Source organism: Vigna angularis, chromosome 5 (assembly GCF_016808095.1).
Source record: "Vigna angularis cultivar LongXiaoDou No.4 chromosome 5, ASM1680809v1, whole genome shotgun sequence".
In the NCBI taxonomy this organism is placed as follows: domain Eukaryota; kingdom Viridiplantae; phylum Streptophyta; class Magnoliopsida; order Fabales; family Fabaceae; genus Vigna; species Vigna angularis.
In genome coordinates this window covers 12,026,876-12,043,626 of record NC_068974.1, presented here as the reverse complement: position 1 = coordinate 12,043,626, position 16,751 = coordinate 12,026,876, and the positions used below count along the sequence as shown (strand labels likewise).

The 16,751-nt window shown below is 33.2% G+C and overlaps 1 protein-coding gene across 5 annotated transcripts in view; it reads right to left on the bottom strand.

Moving 5' to 3' along the window:
• The window catches only part of LOC108340277 (uncharacterized), a 28,275-nt gene extending 12,742 nt beyond the window's left edge, over positions 1-15,533 (bottom strand). For 2 of the 5 annotated variants that reach the window (XM_017577532.2, XM_052877426.1), the window contains exon 1: positions 9,765-9,929. The gene's annotated coding sequence lies outside the window, so the exon portion shown is untranslated. Of the gene's footprint in view, positions 1-9,764; positions 9,930-14,512; positions 14,568-14,716; positions 14,984-15,249 lie in introns of those variants that run through there. The other 3 variants (XM_052877425.1, XM_052877424.1, XM_052877423.1) reach the window with 3 other exon arrangements.
• Between the last annotated feature and the right edge of the window lie 1,218 nt (positions 15,534-16,751).

Here is a 16,751-nt window from a genome sequence, read left to right as displayed (position 1 = left end):
TATTCTGTAAGTCCTTACAGTGGTTATCTGGTAATCGATTACGGAAAGACTGTAATCGATTACTTGCCTCGAGGGTAATGGATTACACCAAATATGGAGGGATTATTGTTTGCTTTAGAATTGTTTGAATGCATTATCTATTAAAATTGATTTCTATATAAAGTTGAATGCAATAATAACATCAGTGGATAACAGTTTATGATGATATAAATGTTATTCATTAATTTAAACCACATGAAAAACAAATTACATATTTATAAATAAAGAAGGCAAACAGTCTATCTATGTCCTCCAGTCTCACACGGTGGTCGTTGTCGTTGGCCTCGCCTTTGTGATTGTTGTTGGAGTGTGGGACTCTGCGTGTGTTGGTCTTAACAACATTTTCAAGGCATACGAAGTGCAATTTCACCCAATCCAAAATCAAGATTATTGGTCTGCGTATACAGGTCCAAACTTCATACCAGATCCTAAAATGCAACGCAAGGCATCTGGAAGACCATCTACAAATAGGCTTCATAATGAAATGGATCAATCCAATCCAGATAAGCCAAAAAAATGCTCTTACTGCCGCAACGAAGGTCATCATAGGGGAAATTGTCTCTTTCGTCATTAGTTTTTTCTTAATCTTACCCAATTATAATCAAATCCATTATTGATATATTACTATTAATATTTCTTATTGCAGATATTTATTTTCTCTTCTCGTATAACACAACCAATACATAACATGTAAAATGCAAAATCATTTTCTAAAACCAACCAAAAACACACTGGTAATCGATTACAAGTACATTGTAATCGCTTACCAGAGTGGTTCTTGGACCACAAACACACTGGTAATCGATTACAGAAGTGTCGTAATCGATTACCAGTACGTTTTCTGCCTACTCATTTGAAGTCGTGTAAGGAGGTCACGATTTCACCACTCTGTAATCGATTACCAGTACATTGTAATCGATTACAGGACCCAGAAGTCGTTTTTAGGGTGCACGACTTCAACACTGTTAACATGAACAGTATGAAATCGTGCAGGGGGCACGACTTCTTCATTTGAAGTCGTTTTGGCCCCCACAACTTCACTTTGGATCAAAATTTGCCCATTTTAGTAATATTGAAGGCATATTTGCCTACTTTGGTGCAAAAACCGACAAATATGCCTAGTTTCGTGCAAAAGCCAAGAAATAAAGATGTGAAAACATCTGGGAAGGAGGAAAAGTATTCAATGGCAATGAAAGGAAGAAGTGATGCTGGTGGTGCTTCCAATCAGTTATGCCTTCGGATCAGTGCCACGGTGGTAATGGTGTACGGAGAAGCCCCAGCAGGGATGGTGATGGCTCCACTGTTAGTGTTTGATGTTTGGCGTGAACGAAGTCTCTGGTCGGAGGTGCAACGATGCTTCCAATTGCCGCTGCAGCAGCACGGCGATGATGGCCGTAATGGAATCCGTTGGGAGGGTGGTCCTCAGTTCAATGCTACTTGCGGCGATGCTTCCGATTGCCGTCGCGGCTCTGACGCAGTTCCCAGTCAGAGGTGTCGCCGCGACGAAGAGGTGCACGAAAAAGCTTGCATGGAGATGGGGAGCCTCTATTGGCATTTGTATTGGAAATTTGGGGGAAGAAGATGATGTATTCTGACAAAGGAATGGGTGGTGTTTCATCATTCACCTCCAACCTCTTCAACCTCCGTCTCAATTTCCTAAAATATCCTTAAGAGGTAGTTATCCAGTAATTATATGTTTAATTATATTATTTCTAAATATTTAATAAGATAATTTTAAAATTTGATATATTATTTTAAATGGTTTAATTATATTATTTGTAATATAAAAGTTTGTTTTTTCAAAATCTTTTATTATATAATTTTAAAATTTTAAAGTTTATTTATTTTGAACGTAAAAATTTATTAGATTAATTTAAAATGTTTATTTATATTATTTATAATTGTTTAAATAGATAATTTACATACAATCATTTGTATGAATATTTTTAATTTATTGAAAATATAAATTTATTTAAAATTCATATAAAAAAATTTTACAAATTATTTTGTAGGTTTAAGTATTATTATGTTTTATGCGTTTTAATCTTTAAGTTTATTAGATTATTTTTTTTATTTTACAATTTAATTAAAAATATTTAATCTTATTCTATTAATTTTTTATTTTGTTATAAAATAAATTGTATTAGTATTTTCATTTATTTAAAGAAAATTGGTATGGAAAAATAATATGAAAATTTTGATTTATTTTTTAGGTATTTTATGTATTATTATTTTGGTGTTTATTTTTAAGTTTATTAGATTATTTATAATTGTTTAATGTATTGTATTAGTTTATGATTTTATAATTTAATTATAAATTATAAATGTTCTATATATTGTATTACTTTTTGATAAAAAAACATGTTTGTTTTTCAAATATTTAAGATTGTTATTTAAATAATATTATTTGTTTTTTATTATTATAAATGATATTAAATATTGAGAAGAAATATGTTACATGTGATTATAGTCTAAATTGACTAATATCGTTATGGGATGGACTCTGTAATAAATTCTATCATGTTATCAGAATTTTCGTCCTTTTTAAGTGATGTTGCTGAGGAAGATCTGACAAATCATTTCACAACAAATGAAAAAATTTCATATGATCTAGGATTTGTTGTGCTGACTCTAAAATCCGATAAAGCTACCGGGGAGGAAGATTGCTAGGATGTAAAAGAGGTGGAAAATACAAACCTGATGTCCAACCTAGACATATAGCACCCGAAAATGTGAGTGTCTTTTCCAATTAAGGAGCAAGCCATCTGGTAATAGCAATAGGTGGATATTGCAAGTGATATGTGGATACTACAATCACGGTTTAGCAGAAACTTTAGTGGGGCATCCTTATGCTGGTAAGTTAATTCCTACTGAACAAACGGTATTTTTAATATGACTAAAACCCAAGTAACACCTGCAAATAATTATCATAATGTAACTGCAATAAAACAAGTTTACATAGCAAGATATACATATAAACGCTCATTGGGAGGATCGAGAACTGAGCTGCAACAAGTTGATGATGATGTTGGATCGCGATAAGTACATACATTAGAGTAGATGTACGAAGGATTCAGAGGTTGTCAATGACCTCTTTTGGACACATCCTAGTGCAATCAAGTTATTGAATGTTGTTTTGTTAATGGATTCAACTTATAAAACAAATAAATATCAGTTGTCGTTGTTAAAGATTGTTGATATGACATCTATTGGGTTGTCCTACTCAGCTGTATTTGCATTCTTATCAAGTGAGCGACAAAACAAGTTCACTAGGGCTCTTGAAAGGCTTACAGGTTTATTTCTGACATATGAGGGTGGTCTATAAGTCATTGTCAGCGATAGAGACTTATCTTTGATGAATCCCATTGGCAATGTGTTTCCTCAGTCATATCAGTTGTTATGTTGTTGTCATATTATAAAAAATGTCAAAGCGAAGTTCAAAATGTTAGTTGATTGTGTGGAAGCATGTGATGTGGTAAGCATGGGAGAACATCATGGATTGTGAATATTAGTCTATGTTTAGTGACTGTGTGAATCACCTTGAGTACACCTGTCGTTCATGGCCTTTGTTCTTTAAATATGTTAATAACACTTGGACTATTTCATACAATACTTACTTTGTAAAAGTATGGACAAACAACGTAATGCATTTAGGGAATACAACAACGAACATGTGTTTTAATGTTATATTAGTTTATTTAATATTTAAATATTTGATAATATTGATTATTTATTTTTGTCAGGTTCAGTCTACTCATTGGAGCTTAAAGAAAGTATTGAGAAATAGTATAGGAGATCTTTGTTCTTGCTAGAATGTCATTCACAATGTCTGCGAAAAAAGTTTAAATCTTTAAAGTGAAGCTTATAAAGGAATAAGATACAGAAAACTTGTTGGACGAGTATCCACTTACGTTATGGGACTAATCGTCGAATAATTACAACAGCATAAGTGAATATTCGTCCAACAAGTCTTCTCTATCTTATTACTTTATAAGCTTCACTTTAAAGATTTAAACTTTTTTCAAAGGACGCTTTAATCTTATTATGTTGCAAGATAATGACGTTATGAATGGCATCCCAACAAGAACAAAAATCTCTCATACCATTTCCTAATATTTTCTTTAAGTTTCAATGAGCAGACTCAACCATGACAAAAATAAATAAGCGGAATATTATCAAATATTTAAATATTAAATAGACTAATATAATATTAAAACATACATGTTCGTTGTAATATTCCCTAAAAATACATTACATTGTTTGTTCATGCTTTACAAAATAAGTATTGTATGGAATAATCCAAGTATTATTGACATATTTAAATAATAAAGGCCATGAACAGCATGTGTATTCAAGGTGATTCACACAGTCGCCAAACATAGACTGATTTTCACAATCCATGACGTTCTCTCATGCTTCCATTATCACATCTCATGCTTTCACACAATCAACTAACATTTTGCACTTTGCTTTGACATTTTTTATAATATGGAAGCGACATAACAATTGATATGACTAGAGAAACACATTGCTAATGAAATTCATCAAAGATAAGTCTTTATCACTAACAATGACTTGTGGACCCCCTCAGATGTCAAAAACAAACCTCTAAGTCTTTCAAGAACCCAAGTGAAATTATTTTGTCGCTCACTTCATAAGAATGAAAATGCAGCTGAGTAGGTCAACCTAGCAAATGTCATACCAACAATCTCTAGTAATGGCAACCAATATTTATTTGTTCTATAAGTTGAATCCATTAAAAAAACAACATTAAATGCATTCAATAACTTGACTGCATCAAGATGTGCCCAAAAGTGGTCACTGACAACCTCAGAATCCTCTACACATCTACTCTAATGTATGTACTTGTCGCGATCCAACATAATCATCAACTACTGCAGCTTAGTTCTCGACCCTCTTAATGGGTGTTTATTTGTATACCTTGTTATGTAAACTTGTTTTATTGTAGTTACATTATGATTATTATTTTGTTTGAGAGTCAACAAAATATTTGCAGGTGTTACTTGGGTTATAGTCATATCAACAAGTACTACTTGCTCAGTAGGATTTAACCTACCAGCATAAGGATGTCCCACTAAAGTTTCTGATAAATCGTGATTGTGGTATCCACATATCACATGCAATATCCACCCATCGTCATTACTAAATGGCTTGTCCCCTAACTAGAAAGAACACTCACATTTCTGAATGTCATATGTACTAGGTTGGACATCGGATTTGTATTTTCTATATTTTCCACCTCTTTCACATCCTAGCAACACAAACGTCTTCCTCCTAAGTTGACCAGTAGTATTATCGGATGTTATAGTCACCATAATAAATCTTATATCATATGCAATTCCTCTTACCCATTCAATTAAGTTTTCACGAGAAGAAAAAATTTCATTTGTTGTGAAATAATGATTCGTCAAATCTCCCTCAACAACCTCATTTATAAAGGACGAAAATTCTGATAGGATGGTAGATTTTATTTAGAATTCATCCCATAACGATATTCGTCCATTTAGACTATATAATCACCTATAACATAAATTTCATCCCTCAATATCTAATATCATTTATAATGATCAAAAAACAAATAACATTATTTAAATAACAATCTAAGAAATTTGAAAAACACACATTTTTTTCATCATAAATAAACAAAATAAAAAGGCTTAATACTCCTGATGGTCCCTATTTTCGTCAGGTGTGTTCAATTTGATCCCAGTTTTTTTTTTCTATTTAATGTTGTCCTAAAGAATGTATTTTTTGTTCAATTTAGTGCTTTTTACAAACAGCATTTAAATCGTTAACGATCATTGCTCCAACTGTGCAAACCCCAAATGAGATGGCATTACGTCACCATCTTCTTCAATCTTCAGCCCAAACAGAAACCGAAACCCTACTTTCGCTCTAGTCACCTAACCCTAGCCGCCACTGAACCCTAACGCTACCGCCAGTGTCGTCGCAGAGATCATCCAAAGTCACCATGCCACCGTGAAGCCGCACCTGCAGAGAACCACGACAATCATCATGCACAACCCCCTGGCCACCATCATCAAAGTCGCGATCTCCCCCAAATCACGAAACTCTCCTCAGGCCGTCATGCTACCCAGATCACCTCTGCGCCTCCGCCATCACAGGAATTTCTTAAGCCGCCATTGCGAGCATCTTGTACCTATAAATCAAACACAAGCACCCAGAAACAGAGAAAGCTGAATCGCACCACCCAAACCGCTAAGTCTTCATCGTCAATAATGTCGCAAGCCACCCTAATCTCAAGGGTCATCATCTTCTCCAACCTACAGAGAAGCACAACGAAATCCAGAAAAATCCTAAATCAAAAAAACCTAGAATCACGTCATTACTTGCTTCCACTGGCCACCATGAGTGCTTTCTTACACAATTAGGTTTGTCTTCTTCATGCTACCATGAGCTCCATTGATGCAAAACCGCATGCAGCTTTTTCCCAAATGCAAAACCCTAATTTTGGGGTGGTAAAGGGACTGCCACGAAAACTCTACTTTTGACATGACAGTAGTTAAATGTCATCTCATTAGTCTTGTGCACACCTAGACTATCTTTCGTTAACGATTTAAACATTGTTTACAAAAATGACTAAATTGAACAAAAATTATATTTTTTAGAACAACATTGAACAGAAAAAAAAAACTAGGACCAAATTGAACACACCTGACGAAAATAGGGACCATCAGGTATATTAAGCCAAATAAAAAAGTAATACAATATATTCAACATTTATAATTAAATGATAAAATCATAAACTAATACAATACATTAAACAATTATAAATAGTCTAAATAAATTAAAAAACTCATAAAATTTATTTTATAACAAAATTTTAACAAAATTAAAAATTATTAGTATAAATTAAACATTTTTAATTAAAATAAAAAATAAAAAAAATCTAATAAAATTAAAAGTTATAACACAAAAAACATAAAAATACTTAAAACTACATAATAATTTTTTAAAAAAATTATATGAATTTTAAATAAATTTATATTTTTAATAAATTCATATAAATTATCTATTTAAACAATTATAAATAATATAAATAAACACTTTAAATTAATCTAATAAAGTTTTAGATTCAAAATAAACAAACTTTTAAATTTTAAAATAATATAATAAAAGATTTTAAAAAAACAAACTTTTAAATTATAAATAATATAATTAAACCTTTTAAAATAATATAAGAACTTTTAAAATTATCTTATCAAACATTTGTAAATAATATAATCAAACATTTTAAACTAATAAAAGAGAAATTGATATACGAAACAGTAAAAATCATATGTAATAAAACATTAAATAATTTATTATGAGAAAAACTTTACACATTCAAACATGTGATCTGGATGTACGAAAGATAAATTTTAAAATATACCATCGCATTTCCAAATGCGATAAACATCTGATAGTACATCGGATAACCAGATTCGACATGGATTTTCATATCCGATACATCTTCAACTTGTATTTTTCTTTTTTCATAAATTTTGTTTATTAAATTTAATAAAATCATAGAAATTATTTTTTTAAATTATAAATTATATTAAAAATTTATAAATTAATAAAAATTCATACAAAAATTACAAAACTTTTTTCATAAATTTTGTTTATAAATTTAATAAAATCATAAAATTTATTTTTTAACATTATAAATTATATTAAAAATTTATAAATTAATAAAAATTCATACAAAATTAAAAAAAGAAATTATAAATTAAGCTAATGTAGTGAAAGATTTTAAAAGAAATCAAACATGAATACTGGATGTGAACATCCAAAAATCACAATATAGGTATCGACATCCGATACATACTTGAAACAGATTCTTCAAAGATTAGCAATGCCAACCACCAACAGTACTACCAGCTACCTGGAAGCACGCCAACCCTATCTCCCTTAAAGCACCACCTCCAAACATCAAGCCTTCCTCTCTCGATGCACCACCTCCAAGCTGCTGGAACACTTTAAACTGCTTCAATAAACCCTCTCAAATCTCTCTCAACTATCAAAACCGCACTCACTATCACTAATATGAAGTAGACAAGAAAACACTTACTCTATATTCACTTGAATAGATTTGGGGAGAGTAATTGAGTGAATATGAAAAGATTTGAAGATAAATTATTTTGTTATTTATTTGAGTGAATTTGAAGGTAAATGAAAGTGAATTTGGAAGAAACATTTGTGAGAGTTAGTGTAGAATTTAATTGATATGACGGATTAAAAAATTTTACTTCCAAATTCACTTTCACTTACCTCTAAATTTACTTAAATAAACAATAAAAAAATTATTTTCAAATCCTCTCAAATTCACTTAAACACTCTCCCTCAAAATTTATTTTTTTAATTTGGGTGTAGGGTTCTTAATAAATGAGAGATAGGGTGTATGTTTCGTCATAGGAGAAATGGGATGTAAGGGATGCATGTTTGCTAATATGGGTAATGGGGTGTAAGATTTCAATGTTGCACAAAATTTATCATAAAATTACTGAATAACTACCTCATTAATTATGGGCATTTTAAGAAATTGGAAAAAGGTTGGAAGGGTGAAACACTCAAGAAACAAAAATGATGCGTTATCCAAGTCCAAAGGATGAATTCACACCACAGCCCAAATCTCTTTCTTCCTTAGGGTTTTCGCGCTTCAGTAACAAAAAAAGCAGAACCCTTTGGGTTTGGCCCAATCCCTTTTTTCCTTCCTTCTCCAGAAACTTACAAACCCTAGGGGTTTCTTTACTCCAGCAAAAAGGGAGAGCAGTTGCCTCCTTCTTCCTTCCTTTCATGCCACTCCCTTCAAAGAAGGCAGGGTTTGCTCATCCTCTAACCAACGACAGCCGCTACCTTGCAAACAACGCCGCACCTTTGCCGTAGAAGAAGGGTCACTCCACCATAACTCGGCGGCCTTCTTAGCCTTCAATGTCAAACGCGAGCAAATCGCTCCTTCGCCGGAGTTGGAGAGTCACGATGGAGGAGCTCGCGGCTTTTGGTTGGTTCGGTGATGGCTCACGGTGAGGAGCTCCTGAATGGAGGCACCGGTAACGGTTGCTAACAGTGGTTTTGATTTCTGAATGTGTTTCAGGTGCCGATGATCTGTGATTTGGATGGTTGGATTAGCGTTTTGCAGGTGAAAGAAATTGGGGATGGTGTGGTTGATGGGAAAATTTGATGAAGATGATGGGAGTAGATTCTGTTTTGTATTTTCTTTTCTGATTGGATTAAGTAACGAACATGAACATGCAAAGAGCTGAATCTGATTTTGAATGAGTATGCATTGTCTAGTTTCCTCCACTAATGTTTTTGTTCTCTGGATATGGCTTCTCTGTGCAGGTTGGAAAGATGAAATCGAGGTTAAAAGAAGAAGGTGAGGTTGTATCTCACTTGGTAGAGGATACAGAATCATGGAGAAGGGTCACCGTTGGTGTTGAAAGGAATTGAGAATGAATTTGATGGCTATGTTTGATGATAAATGAAATAGAGCGATGAATGAAAGCATGATGAAATGAATGATGGAGTGCCCGGGATAGATAAAGTGAATTGATGAGTGAGGGAGGAAAGGTAATATCACAGTCAATAACAACATCATAAACATTAGCAGAAATCCATCCATTACAACACATTTCAACTATTAAGATGAATCTAATCCATAACATATACATATAATGATTTCATGCAAGTTCATGACATACCCGTTGAAGCTTCTTCTAATTTTTCTTCTTTTTCAGGCTCTTTTGCTTTCCTCTTCCTTTGTTTCCAGACTTTTTCGTTTCTCCTGTTTCTTCTTTTCTCCTCTCACGACCCTCTCCTCTCTTTTTTCTTTTTTGGTTTCCCCGCTTGGGTTTTATTTCAGTCAAAGTTCAGGAAAGTGAATATGGTCTCCGTCGTGTAGCTCGTGGAACCCTTCAGCTTGGAAGCCCGTGATCAGAATGTGGAGAGGCATTTGGAGGCTTGGTTGGGTAGGAGCAGGAAGTGGTATATAAAGGAGAAACTAATGATGACGGAGGTCGTGGATTTGGTAACACGGATCAAAATTAATAAAGAGAAAATAAAACAATAAAATAAAACAAAATAACATAAAATAAAAAGAAAAGAAAAGAAAATAAAATAAAATAGGTTTAATCATTTACTAAGTTCCTATTTTCGCATGGAATCTCAATTTCGTCCCTTTCTTTCTGAAAATCTTAATTGGGTCCCAATTTTATGAAAATTGCAACAAATCGATCATTTCCGTTAAATAGTGTCAAACGGCGTTAAAAAAATTGATGAGTGAATGCTGAGATGACGAACGAGCGCTCGTTCAGCGAACGAGCGCTCGTCCACCAGCGAACGAGCGCTCGTCCACCAGCGAACGAGCGCTCGTCCACCAGCGAACGAGCGCTCGTCCACCAGCGAACGAGCGCTCGTCCACCAGCGAACGAGCGCTCTTCCACCGAACGAACGGTCGTCCACCGAACGAACGGTCGTCCAGTGTGGAACGAACGGTTGTCCACCAGAGAACGGACGCTCGTCGACCTCTTACTGCTGGACAACCGTTCGTTCCACACTGGACGACCGTTCGTTCGGTGGTCGAGCGCTCGTTCGCTGCTGGACGAGCGTTCGTTCGCTGCTGGACGAGCGCTCGTTCGCTGATGGACGAGCGCTCGTTCGCTGATGGACGAGCGCTCGTTCGCTGCTGGACGAGCGCTCGTTCGCTGCTGGACGAGCGCTCGTTCGTCATCTTAGCATTCATTCATCAATTTTTTTAACGCCGTCCAGCCAAATTAACGGAAAGGATCGATTTGTTGTAATTTTCATAAAATTGGGACCCAATTAAGATTTTCAGAAAGAAAGGGACGAAATTGAGATTCCATGCGAAAATAGGGACTTAGTGAATGATTAAACCAATAAAATAAAACAAAATTCAATTAAATTAAATATAAGATAAATAAAAGATAAGATAACAATAAAAAGGTTTGATTTATTATTTATTTTGTTTAAGATATCCGGTTTCCAAACTATGAAACTAGTCTTAGATAGCTCATTATAGTCTTAAAATTGTATTTTAGTCCAATGTAATTTATTGAGAATAACTTTCACAAAGGAAAAACACAAATTATTAACTAGATTTGAGCTTGGACTTTCAATAATATTAGTCTGAAATGGCTTATCCGAAAGTCCTGTTATAATGTTCAATGTAGTTGCAATAACAACATTCCTGGAATTCTTCCACGATCATTAGCTCAACTAAACAAGAACTCTTAGGTAAAATTGGGAAGTTTCTTACAGCTTGTACAGATTCAAAATCTGGTCATTGCTTTGTAATGGAACACCAACGCTATATAAAGGAGTTCTGTGTATCATCGAAGCAACATCATAGATCAATTTATTACGTAACCTTATTTTTTTCCAAGTAGATTGTTATTAATTTCTGTATACTTCAATCAAACGTAACCCAACTAATTGTTGAAGCTAGTTAACACGCTCGAAACCAAGTTGAGCGTCTACTTCAAAATAAAAGGAAAACAATTAATTCTATCACTTCATTTAAATATAATTAGAAATGTTACAGGTTGCACAACAAACACCAGCAACAGTATATTATTACTTTTAACGCTATATTACTATGCTCTGTAAAAAAACTTGACTAAAAGTTGTTTTAATAATCAGAAAACAATTATTAATTGCAATTGCATCCAGGACTGATATAACAAACATAAATGACGAGACTTTTCAATTTATCATTTAGAGATAAATAATCCTATCCTACCCTATAATATGTATAAATATTGAGAACCTACATTTTTAAAGTTTCTCTTCTATAATATGTACGTAGATTTTTGGAGACTTTGGGACTTTCCAAGGATGAGATTAGGAGTATGGTGTTGAGATGCCCAGCACTGCTCACTTTCAGTATAGAGAATAATTTTCAGCCAAAGTATGACTATTTTGCTGGGGAAATGGGGAGGAAAGTGGAGGAGCTGAAAGAGTTTCCTCAGTACTTTGCTTTTAGTTTGGAAAACATGATAAAACCCAGACACACCGAGGTTGTGCAGAGTGGAATCACTTTACCTTTGTCAGTGATGCTTAAAAGCACTGATGAAGAATTTAGGGAGTTGTTAAAGCAGGGAGGTGGCTGACTATAGTGGGTGCATTCCATTATGTGTATTTACTTCTGTGAATGCAAAGTTTTCCAATGAAGTTGAACTGTTTGATAAATTGTTTATATGTCTGGTATTTTTTACTTTCTTAGTACAAGTACAGACTTCTCATGCGAAGTTACTGATATATATACTAGTTAAGTTGCCGTCTCAAATCTCTGGTTGCGTTTTTATCGTATTGAGTATATTGATGATACTGAGAAGAAAAGCTGAATGAAGTTGTTAGGTTCCTCAGTAAGAAACCTAATTACAGTAGAAAGAAAAGATAATGAAAGAATGAATTTCTCTTATTAATGGTAATAGAATTTTGTAAACAAAGGATAGTTGGAAGCATAACTTCCCTTACAAAACAAGGATAGATGGGAGCATAACTTCTCTCACCTGCAGAAGCCTGTCAACAAACTCAATAATCAAAACCTAACTTTAATAATAGCATTTAGCTTTATTTATATTAAATATTTTCCTAAAATATGACTTTATTTACTATAAATATCTTATACTATAATTATCTTATACCAAATATTCCCCTATGATATAGCTTTATTCACTGTAATTATTTTCCACTCATCCTAACTGCTACAACAGTTAAGATAATAACTCTTCAATCGATCAGCTCCAATTCTTCATCTCTTTCCATCGATCGGATCGGCTCCAGTTCTTCACCTCTTTCCACCGTTCGGCTTGAGCCATCACCGCCTCCAACCGTTCGGCTCGACCTCTCCCCGCCTTCCACCGTTTGGTTGCCTTCTTCTTCTCCCTCACCGTCTTCCACCGTTCGGCTCGACCTCTCTCCGCCTTTTTCTCTCATATTTTCTTCTTCTCTCGTATACCTTCCAACCCCTAACATTATCTATTACCTTATACCCTATCAGAAGTTCTAAGTATAGTAATTTCTTATTTTATCAATGGAACATGGAAACTTTATCATCTAGGTTAGCAGTTAGAAAAGCAGTTTCTGCAAGAATAGAATTTAAATAAACTGTCAAAAGATTTAATATCATCAACAATGAAAATATGAGATGATGTAGGTGTTGTAGGTTTCATATTTTCCTACCAGTAGCCAGTAGGTGTAAGAGTGGAAATTTAAATGCAGGTTTGCAGTACGAGGCCCTATTCTAAGCAGTAACTATACGAGATACTTGAAATATGCAGTATCTACACAAAGCTAGAAATCTGTGAAGTAGGGAAAAAGGCTAAGGAAATCTGTGCACTAAGGATAAAATTATTTAGCCCAAAGAGTTCAATTGTAAATGGGTTGCAGTTGATAAGATCTTAATGAATAGATTCAAAAATAATAAAAAAGTGTTTCTTTCTTGATTTCATTGGAAGGACCATTTCCAAGGTGTGTACCCTGTTCTAGTCTGTTATGGTCATCATTTTGACACAATACATTCCGATTCACTGTCCTTTGAAATGGGCAAGCTCAAGGGAATTTGTGAGAGAATTTGTTTAAAGCAGAAGAACAATAATATGCTTGAGTGTGTTTAATAGAATATTCTTCGATGGATGGAAATGTGATTTGATTCTTTTTTTTAATGCCTATGCTTATCTGTTTTTTAATGATATGTACAGAACCAAAGTCACTATTGATCACAATACGCAACTGGCTCCATCAGAACAATTGTGGAGCACGGACCCTGCTGACATGATTTTACAAAATGTACAAGTAATTGTACATAAGTTTTTTGCAAGGAACAGTTTAAGGTAATCTTCTGAACTTAGACGGACCTATTAAAGTCAAATGCAACAGCAAGACTTGTGTAGATTGTATTAAGTCTTCCAAGCAATAGGATTATACTATTGCTAGCCACGTCTGTGATAGGACTTGGCAGTGTTGTTTGGTAAGAGATTGGCAAGGCAGGTAGGACTTAAAGGGAACTTTGCTACTGAGCCTTTAACAGATGCTAAAAGATCTGTTTACTTTTTCATTGCTAACACCTTAACCTTTATTGATTTGATACCATTTACCATCAAAATAAGGAAAATAGACCTTATTTAACTCCTTTTTTCATTTTCCAAGACATAATCAGTATGTTTGAATTTTCAAAGATAACAGTTGAGATCTACGTCAGATGTCTAACTTTGCACTAATATACCTATGGACTGAATAATAACAACTTTGTTTTGTATTTATTAGGTTTGTAATCATTCATGTATATAAATTTCCAAGGCTGAGTGCACTTTTACTCAAGCTTTATACTCAGTCTCAAAAAACCAAAAATAGAAAAGGAGAAAACATAGCATTAAAAAGAATTTAGTGTGATTATAAAAAAAGAGACATCTAATGTCTTAGAACATACTTTATTCGAGGCTTCGCTGCTTTTATCTGCAATGATTTCAGTGTTGGCAGAATTGCTGTAATGGATCAAATGAACAGGTTACTCTATATAATCCAAGATGCATAAAAATAAATTTGCAATCACAAGTGCTCAAAAATAAACTTTTGAACAGATAATGCTAAAAGAAAATTGTAGCAGATTCAAACCGAAAATAAGAACACTTACAAACCTGGGTAGCTTTGATGCAAATGAATGAGAGGCAACTTTTAGTATACTGGCATGTACACTTACGTCAACAAGCACCGCATGTAAAGCGTAAAAATGGAAGGACAATACGAATGCAATCCTATAAGAGCTTTAGGAGGTATTCGGAATTCATGGATACAGGAAGCATCCAGAGGGAGATCCAATTCGACACTATAGATGACACACTCCCATCAACAATCAACATGTCAGTTTTATAGCCAATGCTCCAAATTTGTTCGAATGTGCCTGCATAACGAAAAATTAAGAAATTCTACCACATGAAAACTTGACTTCTCTAATTCAAACCAAGCAGATGACCGGGTATCCTTCCAAGAAAATCAAGTGGCAAATAGAGAGAATTTTTCTGAAAGCAGTGGCTAAGTAACTTGATCAATAATTTTTAAACAAGACAGTTTTACATAAGAAACTTATCCCCCAATGCACAGAGTTACTAAAGTGTATGAAAGGAAAAAGAGGAAACCCATTACTTAGGGTTTAGCTAGTGATACTACCTACTCGAGCAGTAGACACTCTTCACGCGATTTTGGTGGACGAAAGTTACGAATCCCCATTTTTAGAGGTGAACAACAAAAGGTATTCAGCTTTTTGACAACTTGAAAAAAACAAAATGTTCTCCACTCTATGTTTACCAAAGAAAACTCCAGTGACTAAGTTAAGTCCTCCACGCCTCGACACCTGGCTCGCCCAAGCAGGGGAAGACCAACACGAAGCCAAACTGGCCAACACGAAAACCTTGTTTGAAGATTGTGGTGTGGGGAAGGGGAAGGGGTTTGGAAGAAAATGATTGTGTTTAGGTTTGGAAGAAAACTTTGGGTTGGGAAATATATTGGGATTACCGGCGGTATGATTAATCAACCGCCGAAATATTATTCTAAAAATAAATAAAATATAAATTTTAGGAGCGGTTTCTTACAAAACCGCCAGGCATTTTAAAAAATAAATAAAAAGTGCGGTTTTAATCTTAAGTCCCGCATATCCGAAATTTTTTAAATCGCCGGAAATTCCTAAAATTAATTACGAGTTACGAAAAATACTTTACTATCTATATACAAGAAAATGACATATTTTCATGCAAACTGTGCAACATGACATGTATTAGTCTTTGAATTAAAACTTAATATCAGTTTTTGGAAAGCACTGAATCATTTTGTATGATTAGTTGATTAGATGGATAAAATTTGGTAACTTTAATGGAAATTAGTTATATATTAATGTTGTTCTTTATATATTTAATTAAATAGTTAGTTTTTATTTTTGTCGTATTTCTTTAATTTTTTTGCTATAATTGTGTTTTTATATATAAGAACATAATTTGAAAAGAACAAATGTGGAAAAATGTATGTATATTTTATATATGTAACCAAAATGCTTGTGCGTTTTCTTTATTCCCTTAGGTCGTGTAGTTTATTTAAAATAAGATGACTTTGAAATAAAGAAAAAGAAAATATTGATTTACAAAACAATAAATATATGTGTAAAAGTAAATGAAGTAATATATATATATATATATATATATATATATGTGTGTATTTATATATAGTCTTTAAACACAAAATTCAAAAGATTAAAATGTTTTTAAGACTGACTCGAGTTTTTAAAAAATATATTCGATGATCGAAACTATAAATTTTAAATCATTGATAATTAAAAAAAAATCTGGAGGAGATCATAATTGAAGTTATCTTAAATTTAAAAGATTAAATTAACAAAAATTAAAAATGTGGACTTCTTAACATTTTAAATGAACAAGTAAATTTATGTACGAGTTACTTGAATATAATGTGTAAAATTTTATTAACAGTTATATTGTTTTTAGTCATTACCAGATAAATAAACAAATATTTTATATTTACGTTAAATTTCAAAGCTTTTTCTGAAATGAATTTTTCTCTTCATAGATAATTATAATATATAGATATCTCAAGTACAGAAATTTAATAAATAAATAAATTTGTGCATCTCTCTTTACTATTCTTGGAATTTTTTTCATGAG